Genomic DNA, 13,316 nt, shown 5'->3' on the forward strand with positions numbered 1-13,316 from the left:
AAGACTAGAGATCTCTTCAAGAAAATCAGAGATACCAAGGGAACATTTCATGTAAAGATGGGCTCGATAAAGGACAGAAACGGTACGGACCTAACAGAAGCAGAAGATATTAAGAAGAGGTGGCAAGAATACACAAAAGAACTGTACAAAAAAGATCTTCACGACCCAGATAATGATGATGATGTGATCACTAATCTAGAGCCAGACATCTTGGAATGTGAAGTCAAGTGGGCCTTAGAAAGCATCACTACGAACAAAGCTAGTGGAGGTGATGGCATTCCAGTGGAGCTGTTTCAAATCCTGAAAGATGATGCTGTAAAAGTGCTGCACTCAATATGCCAGCAAATTTGGAAAACTCAGCAGTGGCCTCAGGACTGGAAAAGGTCAGTTTTCATTCCAATCCCAAAGAAAGGCAATTCAAAGGATCGCTCAAACTACCGCACAATTGCACTCATCTCACATGCTAGTAAAGTAATGCTGAAAATTCTCCAAGCCAGGCTTCAGCAGAACGTGAACCGTGAACTTCCAGATGTTCAAGCTGGTTTTAGAAAAGGCAGAGGAACCAGAGATCAAATTGCCAACATCCGCTGGATCATGGAAAAAGCAAGAGAGTTCCAGAAAAACATCTATTTCTGCTTTATTGACTATGCCAAAGCCTTTGACTGTGTGGATCACAAGAAACTGTGGAAGATTCTGAGAGAGATGGGAATACCAGACCACCTGACCTGCCTCTTGAGAAATCTGTATGCAGGTCAGGAAGCAACAGTTAGAACTGGACATGGAACAACAGACTGGTTCCAAATAGGAAAAGGAGTATGTCAAGGCTGTATATTGTCACCCTGCTTATTTAACTTCTATGCAGAGTACATCATGAGAAACGCTGGACTGGAAGAAACACAAGCTGGAATCAAGACTGCCGGGAGAAATATCAATAACCTCAGATATGCAGATGATACCACCCTTATGGCAGAAAGTGAAGAGGAGCTAAAAAGCTTCTTGATGACAGTGAAAGAGAAGAGTGAAAAAGTTGGCTTAAAGCTCAACATTCAGAAAATGAAGATCATGGCATCTGGTCCCATCACTTCATGGGAAATAGATGAAGAAACAGTAGAAACAGTGTCAGACTTTATTTTGGGGGCTCCAAAATCACTGCAGATGGTGACTGCAGCCATGAAATTAAAAGACGCTTACTCCTTGGAAGAAAACTTAGGACCAACCTAGATAGTATATTCAAAAGCAGAGACATTACTTTGCCGACTAAGGTCCGTCTAGTCAAGGCTATGGTTTTTCCTGTGGTCATATATGGATGTGAGGGTTGGACTGTGAAGAAGGCTGAGCGCCAAAGAATTGATGCTTTTGAACTGTGGTATTGGAGAAGACTCTTGAGAGTCCCTTGGACTGCAAGGAGATCCAACCAGTCCATTCTGAAGGAGATCAACCCTGGGATTTCTTTGGAAGGAACGATGCTAAAGCTGAAGCTCCAGTATTCTGGCCACGTCATGCGAAGAGTTGACTCATTGGAAAAGACTCTGATGCTGGGAGGGATTGGGGGCAGGAGGAGAAGGGGATGACCGAGGATGAGATGGCTGGATGGCATCACTGACTGGATGGACGTGAGTCTGAGTGAACTCTGGGAGATGGTGATGGGCAGGGAGGCCTGGCGTGCTGCAATTCATGGGGTTGCAAAGAGTCGGACACGACTGAGCTACTGAACTGAACTGAACTGAACTGATCAGCCTGAGACTGTGGACTTTGGAACAATTGTATGTCAATAAAATGGACAAATCTGGAAGAAATGGACAAATTCTTAGAAAAGTATAACCTTCCAGGACTGAACCAGGAAGAAACAGGAAATATGAACAGACCAATCACAGGCACTGAAATCAAAACTACAATTAGAAATCTTCCAACAAACAAAAGCCCAGGATCAGATGGCTTCACAGGTGAATTCTCCTGAACATTTAGAGAAGAGTTAATATCTATCCTCCTCAAATTCTTCCAGAACACTGCAGAAGAAGAGAAACTCCCAAACTCATTCCATAAGGCCACCATCACCCTGATAACAAAACCAGATGAAGACATCACAAAAAAGACAATTACAGGCCAATATCACTGACAAACACAGATGAAAAAATCCAAAACAAAATTTTAGCAAACAGAACCCAACAACATAGTAAAAGGATCATACACCATGATCAAGTGGGGTTTATCCTGCCATAAAAAAATTAGGGTTAGGGTTAGGGGCTTCTCCAATATACACAAGTCAATGTGATGTACCATATTAACAAACTGAAAGATAAAAAGCATACCATCGTCTCAATAGATGCAGAGGAAGCTTTTAACAAAATTCAACACTCATTTATAATTAAAAACTCTCCAGAAAGTAGGCACAGAAGGAACCTACCTAAACATAATAAAGGCCATATACAACAAACCCACAGAAAACATTCTCACTGTTTAAAAACTAAAAGTATTTCCACTAAGATTAGGAAGAAGACAAGGTAATCACTCCCACCATTATTAGTCATTATAGTTTTGGAAGTCCCAGTAACAGCAATCAGAAAAAAAATAAAAAACACCTAGATTGGAGAAGAAAAAATAAAACTCTCACTATTTGAAAATAACATGGTATTATACATAGAAAACCCTAAAGATGCCACCAGAAAATTACTAGAGCTAATCAATGAATATAGTAAAGTCACAGGATATAAAATACACAGAAATCCCTTGCATTCCTATACACTAACAATAAAAAATAAGAAAGAAAAATTAAAGAAACAATTCCATTAACTATTGCAACAAAAAGAATAAAATACCTAAGAGTAAACCTACCTAAAGAGACAAAAGACCTCTATGCATAAAACTATAAGACATGATGAAAGAAATCAAAGATGACACAAACAAATGGAGAGATATAACATGTTCTTAGATTGGAAGAATTAATATTATGATAATACTACCCAAAGCAATCTACAGATTCAATGTAATCCCTATCCAACTACCAATGACATTTTTCACAGAACTAGAACAGAAAATTTCACAATCTGTATGGAAACACAAAAGACCCCAAACAGCCAAAGCAATCTTGAGAAAAACATACCTGGAGAAATCAACTTTCCTACCTTCAGACTATACTACAAAGCTACAGTCATCAATACAGTATGGTACTGGCACAAAAACAGAAATACAGACCAATGGAACAAGATAAAAAGCCCAGAGATAAACCCACACACCTATGGGCACCTTATCTTTGACAAAGGAGGCAGGAATATATACAATGGAGAAAAGACAGCCTCTTCAATAAGTGGTGCTGGGAAAACTGGACAGCTACATGTGAAAGAATGAAACTAGAACACTTGCTAATATCATACACAAAATAAACTCAAAATGGATCAAAGATTTAAATGTAAGGCCAGAAACTATAAAGTTCTTGGAGAAAAACATAGGCAGTATATTCTTCAACACAAATTATAGCAAGATACTATTTGACTCACCTCCTAGAGTAATGGAAATAAAAACAAAAATAATCAATGAGACCTAATTAAAATTAAAAGCTTTTGCACAAGAAAGGAAAGGTTGAACAATTTTAAAAGACAACCCTCAGAATGGGAGAAAATAACTGCAAATGAAGCAAATGACAAAGGATTAATCTCCAAAATATATATGCAACTCATACAGCTCAATATCAAAAAATGAACAGCCCAATCAAAAAATGAGCAGCAGAAACAGATATTTCTTCAAAGAAGACATACAGATAGCTAATAAACACATGAAAAAATTGCTCAACATCACTTAGAGAAATGCAAATCAAAACTACAATGAGGTATCACTTCATACCAGTCAGAATGACCATCAACAAAAAAACTACAAACAATAAATGCTGGAGAGGATGTGGACAAAATGGAATCCTACTGCCCTTTTGGTGGGAATGTAAATTGGTACAGCCACTATGGAGAACAGTATGGAGATTCCTTAACAAACTAGTAATAAAACTACTATATGACCCAGTAATCCCACTACTGGGCAAATACTCTGAGAAAACCACAATTCAAAAAGACACAAGCACTCCAGTGTTCACTGCAGCACTACTGACAATAGCCAGGACAGGGAAGCAACCTAGATGTCCATCAACAGATGAATGGATAAAGAAGTCGTGGCACATATATACAATGACATAATACTCAGCCATAAAAAGTAATGAATTTGAGTCAGTTGTAGTGAGGTGGATGAACCTAGAGCATGTTACACAGAGTGAAGTAAGTCAGAAAGAGAAAAACTAATACCGTATATTAACACATACAGATGGAATCTAGAAAAATAGTACTGATGAACTTTTTTACTTATTCTCTATGCAGACATAGAGAATGGTCTGGTGGACACAGAGAGGGACGGACAGGGTAGGACAAATTGAAAAAGTATCACTGACATATATACACTATGCTTATTCACACAGTCCTGTCCAACTCTTTGCAACCCCATGGACTATAGACTGCCCAGCTCCTCTGTCCATGGGGATTCTCCAGGTGAGAATACTGGAGTGGGTTGCCATGCCCTCCTCTAAGGGATCTTCCCAACCCAGGGATGGAACCCTGGCCTCCCGCATTGCAGGCAGATTCTTTACCGTGTGAGCCACCAGGGAAGCCCATGAATACAGGAGTGGGTAGCCTACCCCTTTTTACACTATCAAGTGTAAAACACGTACTAGAGGGAAGCTGCTGTATAACACAGGGAGCCCAGCCTAGCACTCTGTGATAATCTATAGGGGTGGAATGGGTAGGGAGAGACTCAAGAGGAGATATATAGATAGATAGATAGATAGATAAGAATGTGACTGATTCATGTTGATGTACGGTAGAGACCAGCACAACACTGTAAAGCAATTATCCTTCAATTAAAAAAAAAACACCAACCAGCAAAAATGCACCCCCAAAACTATACCAAGGCATATAGTTTTCAAACTGCTGAAAATCCAAGATAAAGTACTGAAAAAAGACATAGGGGAAAAACCTTACCTATACAGCAACAAAGATAAGAGTTACATCTGACTTCTCGGAAAACCATGCAAGCAATAGGAAAGTAGAGTAAAATACTGTTGAAAGATGTTCTTTAGACAGAAGGAATATTATCTAGGTCAAAAACTCAGATCTACATTAACAAAGGAAGAATACCAAAGAAAGAATAAGTGAAGACAAAATAAAAACTTTTATTTTTCTTATTCTTTGTTCATAGTCTTTAATTGAAATTACAACAAAGGAAATAGCTATTTAAAACAAAACCACACAGCTGCTTCAGCCTAAATTAAGAGGTGGCACCAGGTGTGGGGTTCACATTCTGGGTGGGCAACTGCAACGCAACCTCAATGATCTGGGGCTTGTCTATGATCCTGGCTGTGTGGTTACCCTTCTCCATAATCCCAATAATCCATACCTGTTGGCCTTCACCATATTTGGGGGACTTTATCTCTACACAGAACTGAGTTACTTGCTCACAAAGTAAACACATCAGGAGGCCTCTTGACATCTCCGGACAGGTCCCATGCATAAGGCCAAACATGTTTCCACAGGCCTTGCTCACAGCTGCCATCTTGGCCAGGATAGGAAGGTTATGAATCACAAAAGACACCTTGTTTCTCTACTGTTTGGCCAGGTTTTGTGCATGGCCCAGAATCCCAAAGCCTGTGATGTTGGTGGCTGCATGGGCATTGAATGTACATACGAGTCCTGCCACTGTCCTGTTGAGCCTGGCCATGTTCATCATTGCCTCCTGGTACTCCAGCTCCACATCTTCCTGGGGAACCACTAGCTTGATTTTATTCCATTTATCAGGAATGTCCAGCCACTGGTGCATGGCCATGATCACTTGCATCCCCAAACGTTTTGTCAACACAAGCACACCCAGTACTGCATTATCTGGCATGACAAATTCGTTGGGGTGGCAGACAGTTGTATCCACAACAACCCATGGGTTTAACACAGGGGTTTAGCTCTCTTTGGCCACCCGTTATAGACGTTCCCACCTCCTCTGCTGCATCTTTAAAACCCTGTATATTTAGGGGCATTACTTTATCCCTTTCCCTGTTGGTCATTTTATGACTGATTCCAAGAAGCATCAGCATGTTGTCACATTCTGTGCCCCCCATGGCACAGAGGTCACTGAGGACATTGGCACAGGCTATCCTGCCCATCATATAAGGGTCAGCAACCATGGGCTAAATGTAATCTGCAATTTGAACCAAGGGAAGACTGCCATGCCTCAGAGGAAAGACACAAGTGTCCATCCCAATGCCAAGTCTTGGCACATCTGCTACAAGAAATTGCTCTTCTTCTTGGAAGTGGTTCTCCGGGAAGGACTCCAGTAATTTCTGCAGGACATCTTAGAGCCCTTTGAAGCTGGAGCCCTTCAGTTAAGTGAACCTAGTTAACCAGAAGCTGTTTTCCAATTCATAACTTTCCCAATTAAAGCACTCCCGCTCAGACAAGGTTCTTGAGCCCACACACCTCACAGTTGGGCTCCTCCCCTCCCTCTCCTATGAGGCTGGTTTCTTTATAGATTCACCGGTTTGCTTTGCATCCTCTGCCTCCTCCCACAAACAGGACTCTGTCACTCCCACAATGTACCAGGCACGGTACCTTAACAAATTTAAAGCAAGAGAAATCATGCAATGTCTGCTCTCAGACCACAATGAAATTAAACTAGAAATCAATTAGAAAAATAACAGGAAAATCTCAAAATAAATGGAGATTAAACAACATACTTTAAATAACTCATGGCTCAAAGAAGAAATCTCAAGAGAAATATAAAAATACTTTGAATCAAATGAAAATGAAAACACAACTTATCAAAATTTCTGGGATGCAGCAAAAGCAATGCTTAGAGGGGATTTATAGCACTGAGTGCATACACTGGGAAAAAAGATCTAAAATCAATCATCTAACAGCACTGAGTGCATACACTGACAAAAAAAGATCTAAAATCAATCATCTAACCTTAGTGAACCAGAAAAAAAAGAAAACAAGAGAGAGAGCAAACTAAATACAAAGTAAGCAGAAGAAAAAATAATAAAAACTACAGCAGAAATCAATGAAATTGAAATTGAGAAGTGAATAGAGAAAATGAACCAAAATAAAAGCTGATGTAGTTTTTTAAAAAATCAATAAAATTGATAAACCACTAGCTAGGCTGACTAAACTAAGAGAGGACATAAATTTCTAGTACCAGAAATGAAAGAGGGGCCATCACTACAGACCTCTTGGAGATTAAAATAATAATAAAGGAATACTATGAACAACTTTCGGAAAAGGCAACGGCACCCCACTCCAGTACTCTTGCCTGGAAAACCCCATGGATGGAGAATCCTGGTGGGCTGCAGTCCATGGGGTCGCTGAGAGTTGGACATGACTCAGTGACTTCACTTTCACTTTTCACTTTCATGCATTGGAGAAGGAAATGGCAACCCAGTCCAGTGTTCTTGCCTGGAGAATCCCAGGGACGGAGGACCCTGGTGAGCTTGCCGTCTACGGGATCGCACAGAGTTGGACACGACTGAAGTGACTTAGCAGTAGCAGCAGTATGAACAACTCTATGTCCACAAATTTGATAACCTCAACGGAACAGACCAATTCTCTTGAAAGACACAATCTGCCAACACTCACATTAAAAAAAAAAAAGACAGTCTGACTATACCTATTAAAGAAACAGAATTCATAATTAACCTTGCACAACAAAAAACAACAGGCCCAGGTGGATTCACTAATAAATTCTACCAAATATTTAAGGAAGAAATTATACAAATTCTCTACAATCTCTTTCAGAGGACAGAAATAGAGGGAATACTACATAAGTTATTCCATGCGACCACATTAACCCTAACACTAAAACTAGACAAAAATGTTACAAGAAAAGTACAGACCAATATCTCTCATGAACACAGATGCAAAACTTAACAAAATATTAGCAAATTGAACCTAACAATACATAAAAAGAATTATACACCATGACCAAATGGAATTTATCCCAGATGTGCATGCTAGTTCAACCTTCAAAAATTAACATAATGCAATGCATAAACAGAATGAAAAAGAAAAATCACATGATCATATTCAATAGATTCAGAAAAAGCAGTGGATAAAATCACTCATCCATGATAAAACCTCTCGATAAATTAGGAATAGAGAATTTTCTCAACTTGATGGAGAATAATCTATAAAGAAAAACGTATAGCTAACATCATACTAAAAGGAAAAAACTCAAAGCTTTCCCATTATAAATAGGAAAAAGGCTACAATGGCCCTCTCATCACTTCTTTTCAACACTGTACTGGACATACCAGCTAACTCAATAAGACAAGAAAAGGAAATAAAAGGCATACAGACAAGGAAGAGAAAAAGTAAAACTGTCTTTGTTCACAAATCACACTATCATCTAAGTAGAAAATCCAACAAAATCAACAAAATTCCTAGAAGTAATTATACTAAGGTTCTGATATACAAGAACAGTAGTCAATCACATTCCATATACCAGAAATGAACAAGTGTAACTTGAAATCTGATGCTTTCCAGGTGGTGCAATGGTAAAGAATACATCTGCCACTGCAGCAGATACAACAGACACAGGTTCAATCCCTGAGTCAGAAAGATCCCCTGGAGTAGGAAATGGCAACCCATTCTAATATTCTTGCCTAGAAAATTCCATCGACAAAGGAGCCTGGTAGGCTACAGTCCAGGGGTTGCAAAGAGTCAGGCACTACATGCACACATGAATTTGAAACTTAAAACACAATACCATTTACATTGGTAATAAAATAATGTACAAGATCTATATGAGGAGAGCTACAAAACTCTGATTAACAAAATCAAGTAAAAATTAACTAACTAAAGGGATTCCATATCATGGAACACAAAGACTTATATAATGTCAAGATATCAATTTTACAAACCTGATCTGTAGATTCAATATAATCGAAATCAAAATTCCAGCAATTTCGTACATACAAACAAACTTATTCTAAAGTTTATATGGAGAGAAGGAAATGGCAACCCACTCCAGTACGCACGCCTGGGTAATCCATGGACAGAGGAGCCTGGCAGGCTATAGTCCATGGAGTTGCAAAAAAGTCAGATACAACAGAACAACTAAACAACAACAACAAAAGCAAACCACCTACTCCAACCAGTGCAGCTTGCCAGCCTGGGTCATCCCATGCCCCATACCCCCACCCACTAAACTAAACACTGGACTGAAATGAAAATACTGTTTTTGCTAAGACATCAATGAAACGATTTGGATTAAGTTGAGTGATTACATCAGAAGAAGGGTATGGTCATCTGGAGAGCTGGCCAGTCCTGGTACATGCTCTCTAGAGTCTGTTTGTCTCCCAAGAGAAATGTGGTCTCAGACAAAGGCACTGACCACTGCTCTGCCTCCATCAGGTCCACACACACATACATGTCAGCTTGAGATAAACTCATATCAAATACTTTCTTTCACTCACTGAACCTGAGTATGAGAATTAATAGTCCTTGTCTGAATAAAGACTCACCCACTTAGTGGTTGGATAATCTTACAAAAGTCACTTAATTGGTCTCAGCCTGTTTCTTCTTCTCTAAAATGGGGGATAATCTTAAGTAGAACTACCAGTTCTTAATGTTCAATAAATATTTATAAAGCCCCCACTATACGCCAAGTATATGGTTGAATTTTTTTTTAAGATTTTGCATGTAAAAAGAAGCTGATTCCAGTCTGGCCCAAAGTAAACCTAATTTTCACTACTAAGAATGTGTCTCTTCCACATTCCATAGGCAATGTTCATTTGTCAGCCAACGGAAAACCATCAGCAGCAACTTTTGCCCCCAGAATAGTGATATTCTGTTTACAAAGTGTGGTCTTTTTTTTTGCTTCTGTACTTAATAGAGCCTCATATAATATCAGAGCTGGAAAGAATCTTAAAAGTCATCCAGGCCAGCTTTCTGCCTACCTGGCCAGGTGGCCCACCCTATCTTTGGACAGCTCAGCTAGTAGACAATTCTTTCTTGAAATCAAATCATCTTCCCTGTGGTCTGTGTCCTAGTTCTGCTCTCTAAATCATCTCAGGAAAAAAGCTACATTTTTTCATCTCTCTTATAACAGTCCTTTTTGTGTATGTGGAGACCTCTCTCACTCCTTCGTCAGAAATAAATCTTTTATCCAGGCTCAGATAAAAAGTAGTAACAACTACTTCAATCAATTTCTTTTCCACAGGAAACAGTGCCTTTATTAAGATGATGGGAATTGTCTGCCCACTTAAATCTTTACATATTTTATTGACTAATATAAATTAAGGCATTCAAAATGAAAAAAATAAAAGTTTATATGGAAAGGGCAAAAGATCTAGAATAGTCAACACAATACTGAAGGAAAGGAACAAAGCAGGAGGACTGATGCTACCTGACTTTAAAACCTACTACACATAAAGCTTCTTTACTGTCTGAGCTACTAGGTATCACCAGTGGTAAAGAACCCACCTGTCAAGGCAGATTTAGGAGACCTGCGTTCGACCCCTGGAGAAAAGCATGGCAATCCACTCCAGTACTCCTGCCTGGAGAAGCCCATGGACAGAGAAGCCTGGTGGGCTACAGTCCATGGGATCACAAAGTGTCAGACACAACTGAGTGACTAACACACAATCATAGTTGAGGCAGCAGATAGATGGGCCCCAGGTCAGCTATCCACAACTGGCCTCCTGTTCATATCTCCTAGGGCTGGTCATTCATTACCAGCCCCTGTTTACATTTCCTGAAGTAAGAGACAAATGGGCTCCAGGACTACAAATTTATGACTGGACTTCTGTCTATATTTTAAGACCTATACCTCAATATAAAAACCAACAAGAACAGGGTAAATAACTGGACATTGGGCAGTTTTAGGCCAGGGACAGAGTGGGACCAAAACCTGTTAAAAGATTAAGAGGTCACACACTCCCCCATCCTTAAGGAAAAGGAGACACTATGCATATGCAAAAATCCTTCATGGGGTCAAAAGGGCAGGGGACGCCAGACCAAGTAAGCCTTGCTACCCCCCTTCCATAAGCCTTTTCGGTGGGATCCATCTTAACTGAAAGGTCTGTGCACACCCAGGGGAGGGTTAGGACAGGTCAGGTGTGGAAAAAGAAACCAGATAAGTGGCTAAAGAAGACTAGGAAGAACTGTCCTATATAAATGACTTAACATTTTCTGTGCTCCTCACTATGGGGGACGCCCACACCTCTTCTCTCCAGGTGCATCTCTGCCTTGCTTCTATCTTAACTAAACAAACTGTTTCTCTGTGTGCTCCTCCCACTTGTTCTTATGCTATGTCTCTAATAATAAACTTTATACCTGCATTTACAGTTTTTGTCTCCATGATAAATGCATCTTTCACTGGGGGCAAAGATCCAGGAAAAAAATTAGCCTCTAGCCTTTGCTGGTCTGGATTCCTGGTTTTCGTCCACATTGCCCAGGTTCAACTCCTGGGTAGGGAATTCAGACCTTACTTCATGCCACTGCACACTGCTGCCTCATGGACATCACAGTGACAGCCACCTCTAGATACACCACAACGATTTAGCAATGACAACAATTATGGCTTATTTTATAAGGCTGAGAATTATACTTTAAATCACCTAAATTCAAATTAAACATGAAAAAAATTCTGCTGTATCTTCAACATTTTGTAATAATCTCAGCTAGTTAACATACATTTTAACAAGTTCACTGAAATACTTAAACATCTCACATGACATTAAAATGCAAAGTTATAGTCATTATTAAATAACTTCACAATTGAGTAACAAAGTCAGAAGAGAAAGAACTTCCAATAAATAATTTTTGTGATATTGTGATTTATAATAATATATACTGAATCTTGGCACCTGACACAGAGCTTCTAATAATCCTGGAATTTCCTAACAGCTCCTAACAACTGGAATTTCCTAAATGAAAAGAGCAATAAAGGTATCTTTTGTTATTCATAACAATTCCCTTTTAGGCACACCAGAGATTCTATTAATGAACTTATTTTTGGAAAGCCCCTAAGGATGGGGGCTGGTTGCCAGGGGAACCAACCAAGCTACTAGAGGATTAGAACTTTTATTCCAACTCCCCAACCTCCAGAGAAGGAAGAGCAACTGGCTGGAAGCTGGACCAATCACCAATGAACAATGATTTAATCAATCATACCTGTATAATGAAGACTTCATAAAATACCTGAACTATAATGTTTGGTGAGCCTCCAGGTTGGTGAACATGTACAGGGACTGAGAAGGTGACATACCTGGGTAGGTCAAGGAGGTCCCAGGTCTCCTATATCTTGCCCTATATCTTCAATCTGGCTGTTACTGAGTTACATCCTTTATAATGAAAGTGAAAGTGAAGTTGCTCAGTCATGTCCAACTCTTTGCAATCCCATGGATTGTAGACTACCAGGCTCCTCTGTCCATACGATTCTCCAGGCAAGAATACTGGAGTGGGTTGCCATTTCCTTCTCCAGGAGATCTTCCCGACCCAGGGATTGAACCCAGGTCTCTGGCATTGTAGGCACACACTTTACAGTCTGAGCCACAAAGGAAGTCAATCTGGCTGTTACTAAGTTATATCCTTTATAATAAACCAGTCATCTAATAAGTAAACTGTTCCCTAAATTCTGAGAGCCATTTTGGCAAATTAATTGAACACAAAAAAGGGTCACAAGAACCTCTGATTTACAGCCAATGGGTCAGAAGCATAGGTAACAACCTGGACTTGCAATTGTCATCTAAAAGAAGGGGAAGTCATGCAGAACTAAGCCTTTAGCTTGTGGGATCTGACAGTGTCATATTTCCATAAACTATAGGGCACCCAGTGTCCAAAGAGTTGCAGAAGTGCTTTGTGTAGGGGAGAAAAAAAAAACCTTACACATCTGATACCAGAATAAAGGGCTGAGAGTAAAGGAGACACACAGAATTTTAGTGATCAAAACAGTAACACCATTATTGGAGCCACTAAGTGATTTTCTACGTGTTATCTTCATTTTATTGATGAGGTAACAGCAGTAGGCTATAGTGGCTTGCCTAAAGTCCACATAGTAAGTGGAAACAAGGATTCAAAACCAAGTGTGCCTAACTCTGAAAGGGTACATTCTTAATTTCAACATGCTGCCTTTAATAATCAATTTTATACACTCTAGGTAACTGTGATCCCACAAATTTTAATGGAATCCAGAATTAACAAGAACCACACACATTCTTATTCAGAGAAACCTCTTCTTAATGAAGAAACTAGTGTCAATTCTATGACTGTTGAAACTTCCAAACCATTCTCAACACA

General features: G+C 39.5%; 1 protein-coding gene and 1 pseudogene across 4 annotated transcripts in view; both read right to left on the minus strand.

Moving 5' to 3' along the window:
* The window catches only part of UIMC1 (ubiquitin interaction motif containing 1), a 131,214-nt gene that overhangs the window by 85,099 nt on the left and 32,799 nt on the right, over positions 1-13,316 (minus strand). The gene's annotated exons all lie outside the window — the stretch shown is intronic.
* LOC132659820 (selenide, water dikinase 1-like) lies at positions 677-13,315 on the minus strand (annotated as a pseudogene).

Source organism: Ovis aries, chromosome 5 (genome assembly GCF_016772045.2).
Source record: "Ovis aries strain OAR_USU_Benz2616 breed Rambouillet chromosome 5, ARS-UI_Ramb_v3.0, whole genome shotgun sequence".
NCBI lineage: Eukaryota > Metazoa > Chordata > Mammalia > Artiodactyla > Bovidae > Ovis > Ovis aries.